This window comes from Pyxicephalus adspersus, chromosome 8, assembly GCF_032062135.1.
Source record: "Pyxicephalus adspersus chromosome 8, UCB_Pads_2.0, whole genome shotgun sequence".
In the NCBI taxonomy this organism is placed as follows: Eukaryota; Metazoa; Chordata; class Amphibia; order Anura; family Pyxicephalidae; genus Pyxicephalus; species Pyxicephalus adspersus.
Genome location: NC_092865.1, coordinates 46,542,925 through 46,560,481, shown reverse-complemented (window position 1 = coordinate 46,560,481; position 17,557 = coordinate 46,542,925). Strand labels below are relative to the sequence as shown.

Sequence of the window (17,557 nt, the reverse complement as noted above, 5' to 3'; positions counted from 1 at the left end):
AGAAACTCAGAATGGGAGGACTTTTTTTATTGGTGGAAATGTTTTTGTCTGGCTCAAATAACTGGGCGGATCTTAGGGGGTGGAGTAACATAGCTACCATGTGACCAACTGGAACTTTTCTTTGGATTAGGAGTCTTTCCTTATTAGATGGCAAAAATGTGCATGGGGACAGATTGGGACAGAAACCCCGGAGGGACTCAGATTGCAGCTTGGAAAGGGGAAAAAAATAAATCTATGAGAGACAAAAAATTATTTTTTATGGTGCCCTAACAGAGACCAAATTCATGGGGAGACGGCCATGTGACAATCAGATAATAGGAAAGTGCTCCTTGCAGCAAACAGACCTTGTATTTAAGAAGGGGCAACCACGCATGGTGCTGTTTAGAACTGGAAACAGAACCCAAAGTCACCAACACTCCAAAAAACAGAAAAAGTCCCTTGAGGAAGGGACCCTAAGTGACCCCGAAGCGTTGGCATTTCAACACACTGTGACCGTGCTTTCATACTTAAGCAAGAATCCTGGACAATGGAGTTCTGGAGACTTTGTCTTCTGGTCCCATGAGGCCGATCAGATGAGGTTGTATCATTTAGGGTCATAACATCAAGGTCAGCACTATAGATGGGCGAGTGAGTTGATTTTGCTGTGAAAATCACATTTTGGCAAGTGGAGATTTTTGTTTTATGAATAAATGTAATTGTTTCACTTTTTGGTTAATTGCAAGATTACTAAATATGGTATTGGCACAACATTTCTATGGAGTTGGGGGAATTGTGAGAACATGTCTCAAATTAAGAAAAAAAAAACATGAAGATAATCATAATCAGAGATTAAATGTAACCCAGCAGGGTGTTTTTAAAGCCACCTGCCAACCTTTCAAGTCCAAGTTCACAGTATTGTCCATAAATCAAAGTATGGTGCAGAAAACAATACAGTGGTACAGTGGTATACAGTGGTATAAGTCCACTTTGGAATAAGTCCAACTTGGTATAAGTCCTGTTTGGACACGAAAACTTTTGCTTGGTATACAACCTTTGTGCTAGAACTTGTATGGGTAAAAATGAGTCATAACACCGCACACAACCCTTATTTACCTCTCTTGAGACAAAGCCACGACTGCCCACGAGTGTCAGTACGCCAGTTGCCACCATTCAGTGAACAACCCGCGCTATAACATATAATTACATAACATCTCCTCCTCTCTTCTCAGAACCATCCTAGTAGGCACACGACTTTTCTTAGGAAGGTAAAGTGAGGTTACATTTTCGTTTCTTTCATCTAATTGCTTTTGTATTTATGTATTTTAGTATTAGGCAATGTTTAAATTATTTCATACAGCCCCATCAATGTATAATATGCCAATAACAATAGGATTCTTTTTTCATGAGAATGGAATAATCATTCTTCCTTTACTTCTTATAGGAAAAATTTATTTGGTATAAGTCCTGTTTGGTCCAAGGATCTGGAACGGATTAAGGACTTATACCAAGGTACCACCGTATATTTAAAGCTGTCTGACAACTTTTCAAGTTAATTCCAAGCTCCTAAACATTGTATTGTTAACCAAAGGAAGAGGGCCCTTTTAAAGAAGTGATGATCCGATAATAGTTTTTTTGTTTTGGCTTTTTTGTTCTAATATTATGATCAGATTTTATATGGTGATGATCAGTGATTTGATACATTGTGGCAGGTAGGTGACCCCAGAATCAGTTTAAACCCCAACCCTTTCTGCCCTGCACTCCTGAATTCTGCTCCACAGAAGCATTGAACACGCTGTGGATGAGCAGCGCTCACATTTCTTGCAATCTCCAGCTTGTTATCTGTTGTATAACCACCTGCATTACTCTGCTTCTGTCCTTGAGACAGCGAAAGTCCTCAAAACCCAACAATAGTATAAAATTAAACAGCCGGCCTGCTGAATAGGCGGCACAGATCGCCAGGGACAAATAACTTTATACAAAGCTGTATCCTTGGAGATGTTAGGAAAAAATCTGATACAAAAACATCAGTTCAGGCGGGCGGTGGGGCTCCAACACATGTTTTATTTCCAGACCTATTCATATGGCAGAAATGGCGATGGGGGGCATCAGAGTGCAGACTGCAGCCTGGAAAGGGGGAGCAAAAACTTTTTTCATAAACCTATGAATGCTTAAAGACAAAAAGTGAGGTTGATGATGCCTTAAAGCCTCCCTCACCACCAATGGCAGCTCGGTTTATCTCCAGTTCTCATTTTCATTGCCCCCCCCCCACACACAAAAAAAAATGTAGTCCATTTTGATTAGAACTGAATCCCTTACTTGATTATTTTTTGTTCTCAATGGATTATTGAACACTTTTCACTTCCTATCCCAATGAAAAAACAGGAATTGAAAATATATTTTTCAAAGTGAGTACATTTGCCCCAAAAACAGTTGACCCTGTTGGAGAACATCCTTTCCCCCTTTCTCCTGTTTTGGTGAATTTTTGTTTCAGAAATTATTGTCACAAATGCAAATAGAGGGGATGGAACAAACCCTCTATTGAGGGGATGGGGCAAATAGAGGGGATGGGGCAAAGATGGGGCAAAAGGGGATGGGGCAAAGACAGAAAAAGTGGTAATTAGGCTGAAGAACTGTGCAAGGCTGAAAGAGAGGGGGCAGATTTAATGAATATGAGGCTGGATGGCAAATTTAATGAAGGGGAGGCGAGAGGGCAGATTTAATGAAGAGACGGCCAGGAGCAGATTTAAGAAAGGGGTGACCGGAACCCAGACTTAATTAAGAGGAGAATAGAGAGAAGATCTAATGAAGAGGAGGCTGGAGGGCAGATCTAATAGAGGGGTGGCCAGAGGGCAGATTTGATGAATGGGAAGCTGGAGGACAGATTAAGGACCCAGCTAGTGTAAACTTCTATTTATTTGTTTGCAAACCGGGAACAATTTTAGAAAAATGGGGACCCCAAATGCAAAGCCCTTCAGGTCCTTACACACCCTATTTTTCTGGAACCCTGGAAAAGGTGGGAGCCCATGACAATTGCCCTAGCCTAAAATCAGCCCTGCTCTAGGCATGGTACTTTCTGCAACAGACACATCAAGGTATCCCATCAGAAGTAGAATCTTCTTAGCCAAGCTCACCAATGGCACGTAGGGTGGATGAGAAACAACCAGGCATATCTTATAAGATCCAAGAATCGCCTTTTCCTTTTACAGATCACACAATGTACACAACAGGATATTGGATCTAGCAGGTGAGAACAATGACAGATCCCTTCATTATTTTGTATCAAACAAATCATTTGTAAAGACTTCCGATTTTTCCCTGAACCCTAAAAACGCAGCCCTGGAAAGTACAAGGATGCCAGTGAAAATGATGGTGCTGTATAACATACACATAGGATGAATGTCTACTGGACAACGTGTGAAAAAGGAAATAATGGGTCACAAGCGCCGCACACCAAAGTCTTAGTCACTCTGGAGAGCAGTCAAGTAAAATGGGCAAAGGATTTTCTTGTTATCTGCTATCAGCGTCTGTTTGTCAACTCAGAGGACGGCCAGAAAGAAAACAGCGGAAGGAGCAGATTGTGCGGAGTCTGTGCCACCAGGAGCAAATCTCACAGCACGAGGCACGGTACTGCATGTGCAGGACGACGCCAAAGCTTGGGCCGAGGCAGCAACATGGCGGCACTTCTTGCAAACAGAAAAAAACTTTGTAAAATGGCAAAAAGAGAGCGAAGAGCAAAAAAAAGAGGAAGGAAATTCTGAGTATTTGGGGTCATTTATCAGGATAATATCAGGATAGAAGGGTTAAAAGAAAGGGTAAATCATTTTTCCGTGCTAGGGACTTTTTCCTCCACTTCTTGTTCTTGAGACAAATAGGAAATAATGGGAAGTCTCACCATATTATAGGGAATTCCTGTCCATGTGGGAGATCCAGAGTAAACTCTTCTTTTGAAATTAAAAGAAGCCAACACGTTTCAGGGACTGATCTCTTTTTTTGGGGCTGGGCAAAGTAAAAGGAAGAAAAGATTCCGGACCATACTATAATAAAAATGGAGATTATTACACTGATATAGCAATCAGTGCAAAGTGAACAAAGCTGGTGCAGGCATGGCATGCATTGCCGTGCCTGATTGGGCATGCAATCTCACCACCAGAACTAATCTGCTTCTAAATTATACTGGGGAAATGGTAGGTTTTCCAGGCAATTCAAAGTAAATGGGACTATAGGGACACAATGGACATGATTCATTAAACCTCTCCAAGACTGGGGTAGATAGACTATCATTGGAGAACCTGGGCGATCCTGAAAACCTGTAATAGATTTCCTAAAATCATTTGGCAAATGTTTCAGTCCTGGAAATCCATTCCCGGGATTTCTGGATCCCCAGGTGGGCCTATGATAGTCCACCTTTCCCAGTCTCAGACAGCTTTAATAAATCAGGTCCAATTAGTGGCGATTGGAGTTGATTCGGACCCAGACCAGAATTTGGACAATCCAGGCTCAGATCTGACATTACCATACCTGTCATTGATGGGTATAAAAGGCTGCTGGATGATAATTTGGCTGAGCCCTACTACACCTGTCAATGACAAATATAGGATGGCTCATTAAAAAAAATTGATTGATTGGATTTCAAAAATCCAAAAAACTGATTGGTGAAGATTTTGGTGCCGTTAAAGGAGCAAGAGGAAGTTACCTTTTTAAATGTTTTAGATACTCTGAAGTGGTCACGGAAAAGATTGTATTGATATGCAATGCTTTAGCAAACCAAACACGCAGCGGTCAGGGTTTCGGTGTGCTGTAATGTAGTTCTCCAGCAGTTCTGTTCATTTTGTTTCCATCGATAGCTGCATACCCCCCCCCGAACCTTTAATTGTTAAACGACAGAACAGCCCTCCATACGAAGCGACCACTTCTGCCGCTATTTTTCTTCTCCTAAAATTTGGGAGGATGGCGTACTGCGCTGTCTTTTGTTCCATGTTGGTGAGCTGTGAATTTTGCAGAATGTGTTAAGGTGCTAAAATAGGCATGGAATATTTTATACTGCAATGAAAGATGCAAATAACTTTATTAGCAATGTAAAAATAAACACCTCACCGAGTATAAAAGACGAAAGCATTTCCATAGACATCATATCGCAGAGCGGCACAGCAGAGCAAAGTCGGTGCAGTGCAAAAGGATACGGCGCATGACATCAACCAGAACAATCCAGACGATGGAACTTGGAGTCTGAGCTACGTGAACAGAATCCCCCCTCCCCTTGTGTCTCATTATAACCACTGAGTGCTCTGAGCAGATGATTGACACTAAAAGTGTATCAAAAAGGAAGAAAAATGTCAAATACAGCCACTCACCTGTCCTGAATTGGTAATTTTCAGCCTTTATTGCAGCTTTTTTGCACCTGGTGATTCTGCCAGTATCGCAGACAACGCTTCTTGCATTTATTTAGAAGTAGTGTTGTTGCCATAGGAGAAGGTTCACTTTCACTTTTTCTCTTCTCCATGACATATAGACAGGTTCAAATTTGCTTTGGAATTGAACCGGCACCAGTTGGCCACTCCAATGCGGCACCGGTTCCTAAAAAAACAGTATTTGCACATTTTGCAATAAGCAGTACTGCTAACTCTTACTGCTTGCCCCATTCATTCTTCATGGGGCTGCCGCCAGGAGAAGCTACTTGTGGCATCTCCCTAGAGGTGGCGGTTCCCAGGCATGAGGAAGCGGAAACAAAACAGAAACCTCACCGCCAAGTGAGTGAGTGCAGCTCTTCCTGACCCCAAAGCTCTAACCCTCCATTCCATGCAAACCAAGCAAACTATTACCAACTTGAATCCACTTAATGAACCAAAGCTGCATCTAGCAATGGGTTATAGATGTTACTCCAGTCCGAATGCCTCAAATATTCATCATTTTATAATTACATTGTAACATTAATCTGGACAATGACAGACCCCACAGAACAACGCCTTCATTATATCAGAAAATCCTGTGTCCCCCCCAACACAGCCCCTGTAAATTCCATAGCAGAGATGGCCCGGTAGAACGGGTAATATGGGCTTTACAGTCCCTTTAACTGGTGACAGCTTTACTCTTCTTGGAAACGCAGAAATGATCCAGAAACGTGTATCTGACACAGAAAAGAAATTTTCATTAAGTCCATCGCTTCACGCACAGGAAAATCTCTCCTCTGACTGTATACATTAATAATCTGCTTAGACAGATACATGATTTCATCAGTGCAGGATCAGAGGGGGCTCGCTGCTTGGAACACTGCAACAAATACTGCGCTCTGGATATGGGACGATGGGTGGCCCCTAACTTATAGTGTCCCTCCCTCCGCTACCCTCTGCTTGTATTGAGGGTCCTGTATTTATAGGGTGATGGGTGCCCCCAGAGTCCCCTATTCTTTATGAACTGTACCTGCCCCATTCTCTGCTTATATATTAGTGGTCTTGTCATACTCTTCTCTGTATAGGATGATAAATTCCCCCACAGCCCCCCATTCTGTATATATCAACTTCCTCCACCCTCCCTATTACTGTTGATATAGTATATTGGTGATCTCATCATACTTTGCTCTGTATATGAGACGATGGGTCCACTGCAGCCCCAGTGTCCCTCGCCAACCCTGTCCTACCCTTTGCTTATATTGATGGTCCTGTAACAACCTGCTCTACATATAGAATGATGGGTTTTCTATAAAGTCCCCTATTCTGTGTATATAATAAACCCCTCACCTTCCCCCTGTTTATATATTGGTGGTCATTATACTTCATTCTGTATTTAGGACCATGGGTCGCTCTTCAGCCCTCTCCTCAACCTTCCACTACCCTCTGCTTATGTTGGTGAGACAGATTTACCCTTCCAATTGCTGGTCGCCAGGACAGAACTGAAGAGAAAATCCACAATTTTGTATGGTCACCACAACAGGAAACCAACTCTTCAATTGGGGACAATTGTTCCATTGACAACTAAGTAGGGATTTTTTCTTACTTCTTGCAACATTGCTATGGTCACATCTGTCTGAAGGTGTCTGATCTTAGAGGCTATGAAAGGTTGGGCTTGGTTAGTACTTGAATGGGAGACCACCTAGGAATACCAGGTACTGTAGGGTTTGATTAGGAAGTCAATCATCCAGATTGGTCAAAGGAGCATAACCAGTTTTAAGTAGCTAGGATTCAGAAATGTATCTGTAAAATATTGCTCTTTAAATAATATGATGGATCCCCATTGCAACCCCTAATTGTGTGTATATCCCCCTCTTCTATCCTCTGCTTATACAGTATATTGGTGGTCCCATAATATTCTGCTATTTATAGAATGATGGGTCCCCCTGCAGCCCCTTCTTTGTGTATATAGCCCCCCTCCACCCTCCTTTATCCTCTGCTTATATATTGGGGGTCCCATAATATTCTGCTCTAAAAATGAAGCAATGGATGCCCCCTCAGCCCCCTATTCTGTGTGTGTATACAGTCCTCCCCACCCCCACCCTCTGCTTGTTTATGGGTGACTAGACAATTTGGAGTTCTTGGTAATAACCCATTGCCAATAATGAAGAAGGTGCATCAAGAACATCAGAGTGGTGTTAGGGTTGCAACAACCATAGGTCTAAAAAAAATTTGTTTATTTCAGTTTACAAATCATAGCTACAGAGGCAGAGAAACAGCTGTAAACATTTGGGGGTCTATTTATAAAGCGGTGAATCTGACATTCACTGAATTCAATTATTGTCAGATTCACTGTTTTATAAACAGACCCCTTAATGAACAAAAGTAATAAAAATATATAACAAGTAAAATAAAAAATATACAAACAATGAAACACAAATGCAAATAACACTGAAAATAAAATAAAATAAACAATCCCAAATACACCCTTCCCCCTAAGTGCCTAAGAGTTCTTGAATTCATCGGCTTTGTTTGCTTCAGGTTTTCCATTCCCATACAGGTCTATAGAAATGCTTGAAGCAAGCAGGTCCAATGCAGCTCAAAGGAGCTCACCTACAGGTCATATGCACGGAATATGCAATGCAGGAGATTTTAGACATGGGGAGGGGATCCCTGAACATATACAGGACAAAAAATAAATTTTCTGCAGCCAGATTAGTGTTTTATTCTACCTATACCAGTTGAGCCTCCGACTGCCAAGGCAATACAAGTGACACCAGGGAGGGTAGGGGGCCCTGTGGCCTTGCCCTTGCTGTATAACGCAGCCACAGAAGGCATTTGAAGCGCCATCCTGGCGTCCGTCACTTTCTTTCATGATCCATAATTATAGGAGTGAAGCAGCCAGAGGCATGGCAACCCTTTGCTTTCTGCGTGACCCCCTCACTCTCAAGATGCAGATTGTTATCAAACAGGGAATAAAGAAAATATCACGCGAGTCATCAGTGCTGCCCAGTCAGCGTTGCGGTCGCCTGTTTTAGACGCTAGGATTGGGTCAGATAGGCCGGGGCCAAAAGGTGATGAAAGCTCCAAATAAATATGCCAGCTGGCTTGTGGAGGGACTCTGATTATCCAGCATTTCTCTTCTGCTCTATAAATCCCTAAACATCCCTATAGATCCACAATCTTCATCCTCAGCTAATCAAATGCAATATGTTTCTGCTTGCTTATAGGCTAAGAAGTTCCATGCTTTACCTCCCCCAGTGCTACTTCTATATCTGTTCCTACCCACCTTACATCTCTAATGTTCTCTCTCATTAAAAATCCATCAAGGAAATTGGGAACCCCTAAAATAACATTGTGCACAGCTGCCTCCTTCCTCTTTTATTATTAAGAAGCCATCAGTGACTTTGTCTAGGCTAAGATGATGTCATCAGTCAGCTGCAGGCAGAAGAAAGCATTTACTCATCCCCCTGCAGTGATCAGATTGTAACATTGTATTAAATCACAAGGTGAAATAAATTCAGCAGGGAATGATCTGTGAAACACAGCCAAGGTTTTTATGATTGTGTTGTCTCCAAGCCCCCCATTTCAGGCCAGGAAGATGATGGTGATCCTGGTTGATAGTATATTGTTAGGGGATATACTATGATCTGTGTGAAAGGAAATACCTGGCATTGTTCTTAGCAGATATCTGTTATCAATAAAAGGATATTGCATGCACCATAATAATAATTGTCTCCAATGGAAGGCCAAATGGCAGGATGACAACCCAGGAGTGCAATTAGGACACAGACAGAGCTTGGTCACCCTATACCGGGAAATACCCAAATAAGGACATGTTATAGACCAGCAGTCACCAACCTTTCGGACCTCACAGACCACTAAATTCATAAATTTAAATCCTGCGGACCATTATTATGTATTTTTTTTAAAAAGATAAATACATTTGAAAAATATTACTATTGTTACTATTTTCATGTTGTATTATCTTTGGTATTACTAAAGAAATGCAAAATATTTGTTTGTTTTATTACTTATTATGGGTTTATTTCATTCATAAGACCAAACAATAACATCTGAGAAATAAACAAATAAAATAAAACATCGGATGAGAATCGGTATTGGCGGAGCGGGGTGACTGTTGTAATGGTGGAAACATTACTGAAGCGTACGGCTCGGCAGCAGTAACCCCATACAACTTAGGACTACACTGACGTCACGCTGCGCCTCCCTTGTTTTTCTGTCTCTAGTACAGTTCGTGAATTTAGTGCAAAAATTATCATTTAGAATATAAGAATTTATTAGAAAAATATTATTTTCATTTTCGTATTAAAAAAACATAAAAATTGTAAATAATGTTCAAATTTTTCTGTGGACCACCATCATTTTCTCAGGTAACACTGGTTGGCTACCAGTGTTATAGCTTATATGAGATTGTAGTGATTGTGTTTATAAATTAATTATTTCACCGACTCTCATTTCCCAGTTGCTGCCAGTTAAATGCACCACTTGCAGCTTCTTCCTAAATTAGGCCCCACCAGGCTGACAAAGCCATTGCAGCGGCCATGTCTGAGCCGGCAGAGGATGCTAGGAGTTGTGGTGTCATCAGCTCCGGGGTAATTGTAGCTCCAGGCGCTGCCATGGCCGGGGTGATAAAGATTTTGGTTGTTTCTCTACGTTACAATTAGCAGCTCATTGTGTGTAGTACAGGGAGCTGCAGCCTCTGCCCTGTCCCCCAGGATGACATCCCCTGCGGGCACCTTCTGCGGCTCACATGGTGCAACCGTGATAAATACACATCTATTCCCTGTTGCAGCATCCGCCATGGAGAGACAAATCTATTCATGGCACTTTGGCTGAAAGCAATGCAAAAAATTCTACCAAAGTGGATTGCATAAGTGGAGTCTCAGGTAATGTGTGTTACAGCATGAAAACCTTCAGTTGGTGGGACCTTGGAGGGGATTGCATGAACATACAACCAACACAAGAAATTTAATTTAAAAAGTGACAGCACTTTTCCTGTTGTCATTGCAATGGTACAGCAACAGACATGCAAACTCAGAACCTGCCCCCCATCCTATCTCAGTGCTGCTAATCTCCTGCATCCCCTTTTAATTACTTTCTGTCTACATGAAGTCATTTCAGCATTGGCTGCACATCATTGGCTTTCTGATTGAGATTTACCATGCCTGCATATTTGCCCCATTGCTTTCAGTGTCCACCAGGGGCACTTTTGACACTGTGACAACTCACAAGCTCAGGTGGTAGACAGGGACACAGCATTGTCACTTTCTAATATGAAACACCTGAAGGATCTTGATGGCAGGATTGACAGATTCTGCCAGAACTACTTTTGAAATAACATGAACATTCAGATCCACTTTACATATATTCCAGCCCTGCACTATATATTGAGGAGGATCCATCACATCCTCAGCCAGTAAGTGATATACAATATCAGCAAAGGTGTTATAGCAAAACATACAAAGAGAGGAGCCTGCACAAAACATTAACATTACACATCTGTACCTGTCAGCTAGAGGAACGAGGATATGCAAAGCAAAATTGTTCATTTGACAAAATAGCAAAAACAATTGATCCTGAAAATGCATAAAAAATACAGATGTAGAAACGTTTCAGATTCATAAAAAATGTGACTGTAACTGTGCAAATGTTCCATAGATAAAACTTTTCAGAAGATCAACAACACAAAACCTGGATCTCAGATCACTGCTGCCTCATCGATACCTAAATCAGAACATCCGCCATGGATCTGCACAGTACACAGCGCAACATGAGGAGACCATCAACCATTTATAGATAATGAAAGATAGACAACTGATTGATTGATGAACAGATATAGACAATCTGGTGAGAAGTTTGCGAACATCTGACCATCGCACCTGTATGAGCTTGTTGAGCATCCCACTCCAAAACCATGGACATTCTTATAGAGTTGACCCCTTTCTCAATTATCCGGGACCATTATATGACGTTGGCTTACCATCTGATGGTATAGCAGACACCATTTTTTTGGGAAGGCTTCTCCCAAGATTTTGCAGGAATTTCTCCCTATTGGTGAGATCAGGTACTGATACTGGATGAGTCCTGGCTCACCATTCCAATTCATCCCAAAGGTGATTAGTAAGGTTGGGGTCAGGGCCCTGTGCAGGACACTCGAGTTCCTCCACACCAAACTGGTGACCCCATGTGTTTATGGAGCTGGCTTTGTACCCCGGGGCACAGTAATGGGGGAACAGAAAACTGTCTTCACCAAACTGTGACCAGAAGGCTGGAAGAGCACAATTGTCTACAATGTCTTTGTATGATGGAGGATTATCAGGACCCTTCACTGGTTACACCTGAACTCCAATAATGAGAGGGGGGCGCCCAAACTTGTGATCATATGTGAAGATCAGGCTTCCTCCACCTTTTTAACTTGGGGGAACCCTTGAAATTTCCAGAAACAAGGTTATGATGTGGAGAAAGGTTGGGCAAGGCAAGAATGGTCACTAGCTAGAACAGTCTTCCTGTGCATTTTAACATAGGGGAACCCTTGAAAAAACATTTTGATCTTTATGGATCCCCTCTATAAATACTATATAAACAGCTCACAGTATATTGTGGTGGTCAGTGGGAAGAAATCCTCTTACATTGCTGGCCAGTGGGAAAAATGTCACCCTTACAGACAGCCAAAAAGATCATTGGTGTCCCTAAACCGACCAAGAAATACAAATTGTTTTGTTGCTCAAGGAACCCCCAGCAACCTCTGGAGGGACCCTGGTATAGGCAAACCTCAAGTATCACTCCAACCAATAAATCACTATTTCACCTAAATACCACACTGACTTTATATTCGTAGTAATAAATCAGACTTCCATTAACCAACCAATATCATTTGCAGGGAAGGTTCTTAGGATCATCCTCATTCACACTACAAAACTGAAATGTAATCATTATACAAAGCAATATATCAGCCAGGAGCAGCCTGCTGGTACCTTGCATGGAGGGGTGGCTAACCAACCTGGGGCCATGGACAAGTGATGGGATGGATAGAGTAAAAGATTGAACCAAAATGTCATCAAAATCACTTTAAAGAATAAATTGATTTTTAGAATATTAAATGATTTTTTATTCTTTATCCATCTATCCATCTATCTATCTATCTATCTATCTATCTATCTATCTATCTATCTATCTGTTTATATATCCATCCATTTATCTATTTCCATTCCTCCATCCACCTTTAGACTATGGTTGGCACAGAGCCCACAGTCTATCTATCTATCTATCTGTTTATATATCCATCCATTTATCTATTTCCATTCCTCCATCCACCTTTAGACTATGGTTGGCACAGAGCCCACAGTCCCAGCAGGCAGCTCCGATATGTCACATTCACAATGATCGCCCAGTCCAGGTAAGTGATGCCAGGATGCCATGGCACATGATCATAGACATGGGACACTGACACAAAGGTGGAAATGTCAGGAATGGCGCTGTGTAGAGGGTGGCGCAGTCCTTGGCACAGGTACCCGCCATGTACATCACAGACCCGATGTCTGCACCCCATTCCCCCATCCCAGGCTCACCTGCACTGAGCGATCTCCGGGGTCCTCGCTTGGCATGGGCTGGGCACAGCGGGCACAGATGGGCTGGGTACGGAGCAGCAGTGGGCGAGAGAGGAGTCAACGAGAACGGAGCTGGCACCCAGCGGGGGGAGCCGGACTGGGCATGAACACCGAGCGTCACACAGACTTTCAGAGCTGCTGATAAGAGAGAAAATCCCTCCTCAGGAGAGGAGGAGAGGATGGAGGGATGAGAGAGGAGAGGAGGAGAGGATGGAGGGATGAAAGAGGAGAGGATGGAGGGATGAGAGAGGAGAGGAGGAGAGGATGGAGGGATGAGAGAGGAGAGGAGGAGAAGATGGAGGGATGAGAGAGGAGAGGATGGAGGGATGAGAGAGGAGAGGAGAGGATGGATAGATGACAAAGGAGAGGAGGAGAGGATGGAGGGATGAGAGAGGAGAGGAGGAGAGGATGGAGGGATGACAGAGGAGGAGAGGAGGATGGAGGGATGACAGAGTAGAGAAGAAGAGCATGGATAGATGACAAAGGAGAGAAGGAGAGGATGGAGGGATGAGAGAGGAGAGGAGAAGATGGAGGGATGACAGAGGAGGAGAGGAGGATGGAGGGATAATAGAGGAGAGGATGGAGGATGGAGGGATGACAATGGAGAGGATGGAGGAATGACAGAGGAGAGAATTGAGGACTGACAGAGGAGAGGATGGAGGGATGACAGAGGAGAGGAGGAGAGGATGAAGGAATGACTAAGGCGAGGAGGGGGGGATGACATTGAAATATGTATATTGGAGGGATGCCCAAAGAGAAAAGTAGAGATACAGAATAGATGCCAATCGAGGATAGATGCAAGATGGATAGATGACAGAAGAAAGGAAAGGAGTTTCAGGATAGAGGCATGGCAGGGTAAAGGAGGAGAGGTACAGAATTACAGGATGACAGAAGAGAAGAGCAGAACAGAACAGAGAGGGGTGAATGAATTGAACCCACATCGAAGAATATTGTATATATAACATATATTATTTTTATTTTGTTCTGTATTTTCAGGGGAAGCGGCCCTCCCTGGTGTGTTTAGGTTTCCAGGCTGCACTATATTAGATTCAGAATATCACTGCACCAGCTCTGGGCCCAGAGGACTGTTAAATATTAAAGGGAAGACATAATGCAGAGATATGTCCGGGGGCACCTGGGGGCAAATAAAGCAAAATGTGTGTGAAGAACAGAGCTGAATGAACAGGAGCTAATTATTAATTATTGATTAGGAAAGTCAAGGAGACTCCTTAGTGAAACTGAAGGTTAATTTTGTTTTCATGATTCTATCTATCTATCTATTATATAAATATTATTTAATTGTTTATTATGATGACCTTAGAGTAAATCTGCTTTATACAAACTCAGCATTCCATGAACAAAAGAAGATCCAGATGATACTTATAGTAAAAACAGAATTCATATAGCTCACAATATCCTCATATATCAGAAGCTCATTTTCAGTGCAAATCTCTTTTTTAGTTAAAAAGTCAGGCTTAGCCCTGCCCCGCCCACCTGACAAAGGCTCCTCATTGGCCCCTCATCATAATAAAGCGCCAATGTGAAGGTGGAAGAGCTGGGATTGGTTGTTTCCAGCCCAACTTTTTCTGCTCATTTTGTATTGCTCCTTTTTGTTACAGTTTTACCAATAAAATACTACAATATCACAGCCATGTTTTATGTATTATATGTTCACAGGGCGGTCATGTCACTTATGTCATATGACTTTCACCCATGACCCTTGTGGCAGATTGGTGGATTTTTACCCCCCAACACATCCTGCATCTCTGGTGAATCATTCCTTCCTGTGTATTATACTATCAATATCCCTTCTCATTCTCCAGTATTAATTTTCCATGTATATCTGCAGGCCGCAATAAATCATTTCACCTGTGCAATATATCACAGCATGTAAATGAATTCTCCCCAATCACAGACTGTCATTATTTCCCATCTTTCCTTCCAGCGCAGCAATTCTTTCTTCATTATCGCCGGACGGACGAGTGGTGACAATGGCTTATCCTGCGTGATGGTCAGTAATGACGAAGAAATGACACTGCCTTCTCGCTGCGGTACGCTTCACCTTCAAACTCTCGGCTCCGGCTGTACGGATTAGGGTAACGACCTGTCTGTTAATTAAAACTGCGGCCATCTATCTCTGTCCCACATTCATTTGTCCCCAGGATATGGCTGCTACCTGTCATTCACTCGTTTTCTTATTTCATTATATTTATTGGAAGAAATTCCCTTCAGCCAGCCGGGTATATCGATCTTGAGTAGCATCTCGGTGAACAGACGACATTAACCCCTTCGCAGCTGGTGGAAATGCCAACTCCCAATGGATGGAGGGACCACATGACTGGCCAGGTTGATGGTATAGCATTGGACTTCGCTCTGGACTAATTAAAGTTAAAATAAAATTATTTTTATCATTTCCATTGCCAACTTGTTCAGATTGCTGTAACTTATAAGGACTTTTCTGATATGGAACAACTTTTAAACTCCATCAGAAACTGAGCATGTCCAGACATAGGAAGGGGGGGGGCAAGAGAACTTTCTGCATTGGGTCCCAATCAAATAAGCTTAGGTGGACGTAGACATGAGAGAGAGGGGGGCCCAGGAAGTTTACCTAATATGGGGTCCAGAAATTTCTGATGGCGGTCCTCTGTTCAGACGATAGCCAAAGTAAGTGGTGCGCAGCAGTTTGCTAAATAGTAAATGTGAGAGCACCACAAAGACTCCGGATTGACATTAAAAACTTTATTCTCACAGGTGCTTACCAGAGATGTGGTTGTGGTAATAGTTTTGTCATTGACAACCACAACCTGCTGACCCACTTCCATAAAATTAAATGGGAACAATATTTGGTCCACCGCCAAACAAGTAAAAAAAGAACAAATGACATGCTTCTGCTTCCGCCACCTTCCCATTTGCCCTGCAAAACAGGCACAGTAGGCCTGATTTATTAAAGCTCTCCTGGGCTGGAGAGGATACACTTTCATCAGTGAAGCTGGGTGATCCAGCAAACCTGGAATAGATTTCTTCAAAGTCATTTGCTATTTGCTAGCAAATGTTTTAAATCCTGAACCAGATCCATTCCAAACCACACCTCCAGCAGTTTTCAAATTTTGCTTCAGAAAACACCTATTCAACTGTCTGTAGCCATTCCAGGGCAATCAGCCTTCATAATGAGGTCCCCGGGAGCACCAGGTGCAAGAGAAACCCACAACCCTGAACAAACCTTGGAATTTACAAAATGTAATGCGTTTCACTTGAGTATAGTTTTACAGTTCATCTCTCCACAGGGATTCAGCACACTCCAACCGAATCAGGACCAGAGCTCTCCAATCAGCTAGAAGAATAGACCTCTTATTGGAGATTATTAGCTCTGAATCAGCTGAGGGACTGCTAGACTTCTGTATAGAGGCCACTGCTTCCGTGCACAGAATGCAATGATCCTTCTCTGCTGCATGCAGGGCTTTTCTACCTCTGGAGTGTCTTGTTTCAGGAGGAAACCAGTTGAAAGTCTTTGCATACATTTTGGTTGTTCCTGGATTGTATTTATCTATTTAAAATAAACATTAACTTTGTCTGTAATGTGGAACCAAAGTGGCACTTATCCTTATTGCAGGAAGAGGCAGGCGATATCCCTTCTGCAATAAGTATTCTTACCTGCCTGATAAACTTCCAGCTGCATGCACTTAGCAGGGATACCCAACAATCCCAGCTTCCCTTGCGGATGCCGGGGCTGAATGGACCTGCTAAGCGAGACTTACATCATCCAGGCGCAGCCAATCAAGATGGCCACAAATCAGAGTGCTGGAAAAATGAAGAGAGCAAAAAGTAGCGTCTGTTACCAGATTTTTCAAAAAATGTCAAATTGTCATATTTTGCAGCAGAGATGTGATGGCTGCATGGATTTTTGTTAAGTGCAGAAAAATACCTGTTGATTCTGATAGCAATGCAGAAAACATGGAACACTGAGCAGGAACTTCAAATAATGTTACCAACTTCCTTAGCTAACTATTTATAATCTACAAAACACCTTCTCCCAATGATATGTAGATTAATTAATTGTAAGCTCTTTGGGGCAGGGTCCTCTCTTCCTCCTCTGTCACTGTCTATCTGCCTGTCATTTGAAACCCCTACTTAATGTACAGTATATGAATATGTAATGTATGTTGGCGCTATATAAATTCTGTATATTATTAATTAAGTACAAGAGGTTTGCAGTCCAAATTAGAAGAGCAGCAAATAGGGACAATGCTTCTCCAACATACATACAGTACAGTGAATGAACATATCTAACTCATTCTAAAACAATGCACCCCTTGTGTGAATGGTTGTTCAGAGTGACCCCTGGTGCTCTTAATAAAATAAGAAAAATAAAGTTGGAGTGCAGAGATTTTCATTCGATTTTCTGACACTCATAAAGGATAAAGAGATCGGTTCCAGAACAGAGAGAAGTGAGTCTATTCTGTTACAATGCACTTTCAATCATTGGATCCTTTCTACTTTTTCTTTTTTTCCTGAAAGGATCACTTTAACCCCAAGACAATTGACTGTGGGATCAGAAATTGTAGT

The 17,557-nt window shown here is 42.3% G+C and overlaps 1 protein-coding gene across 1 annotated transcript in view; it reads right to left on the bottom strand.

Annotated features, from left to right (window-relative positions):
• The window catches only part of LOC140336963 (contactin-4-like), a 133,513-nt gene extending 120,403 nt beyond the window's left edge, over nt 1–13,110 (bottom strand). The window contains exon 1 of the mRNA XM_072420426.1: nt 12,956–13,110. The gene's annotated coding sequence lies outside the window, so the exon portion shown is untranslated. The remainder of the gene's footprint in view (nt 1–12,955) is intronic.
• Nucleotides 13,111–17,557: the final 4,447 nt, after the last annotated feature.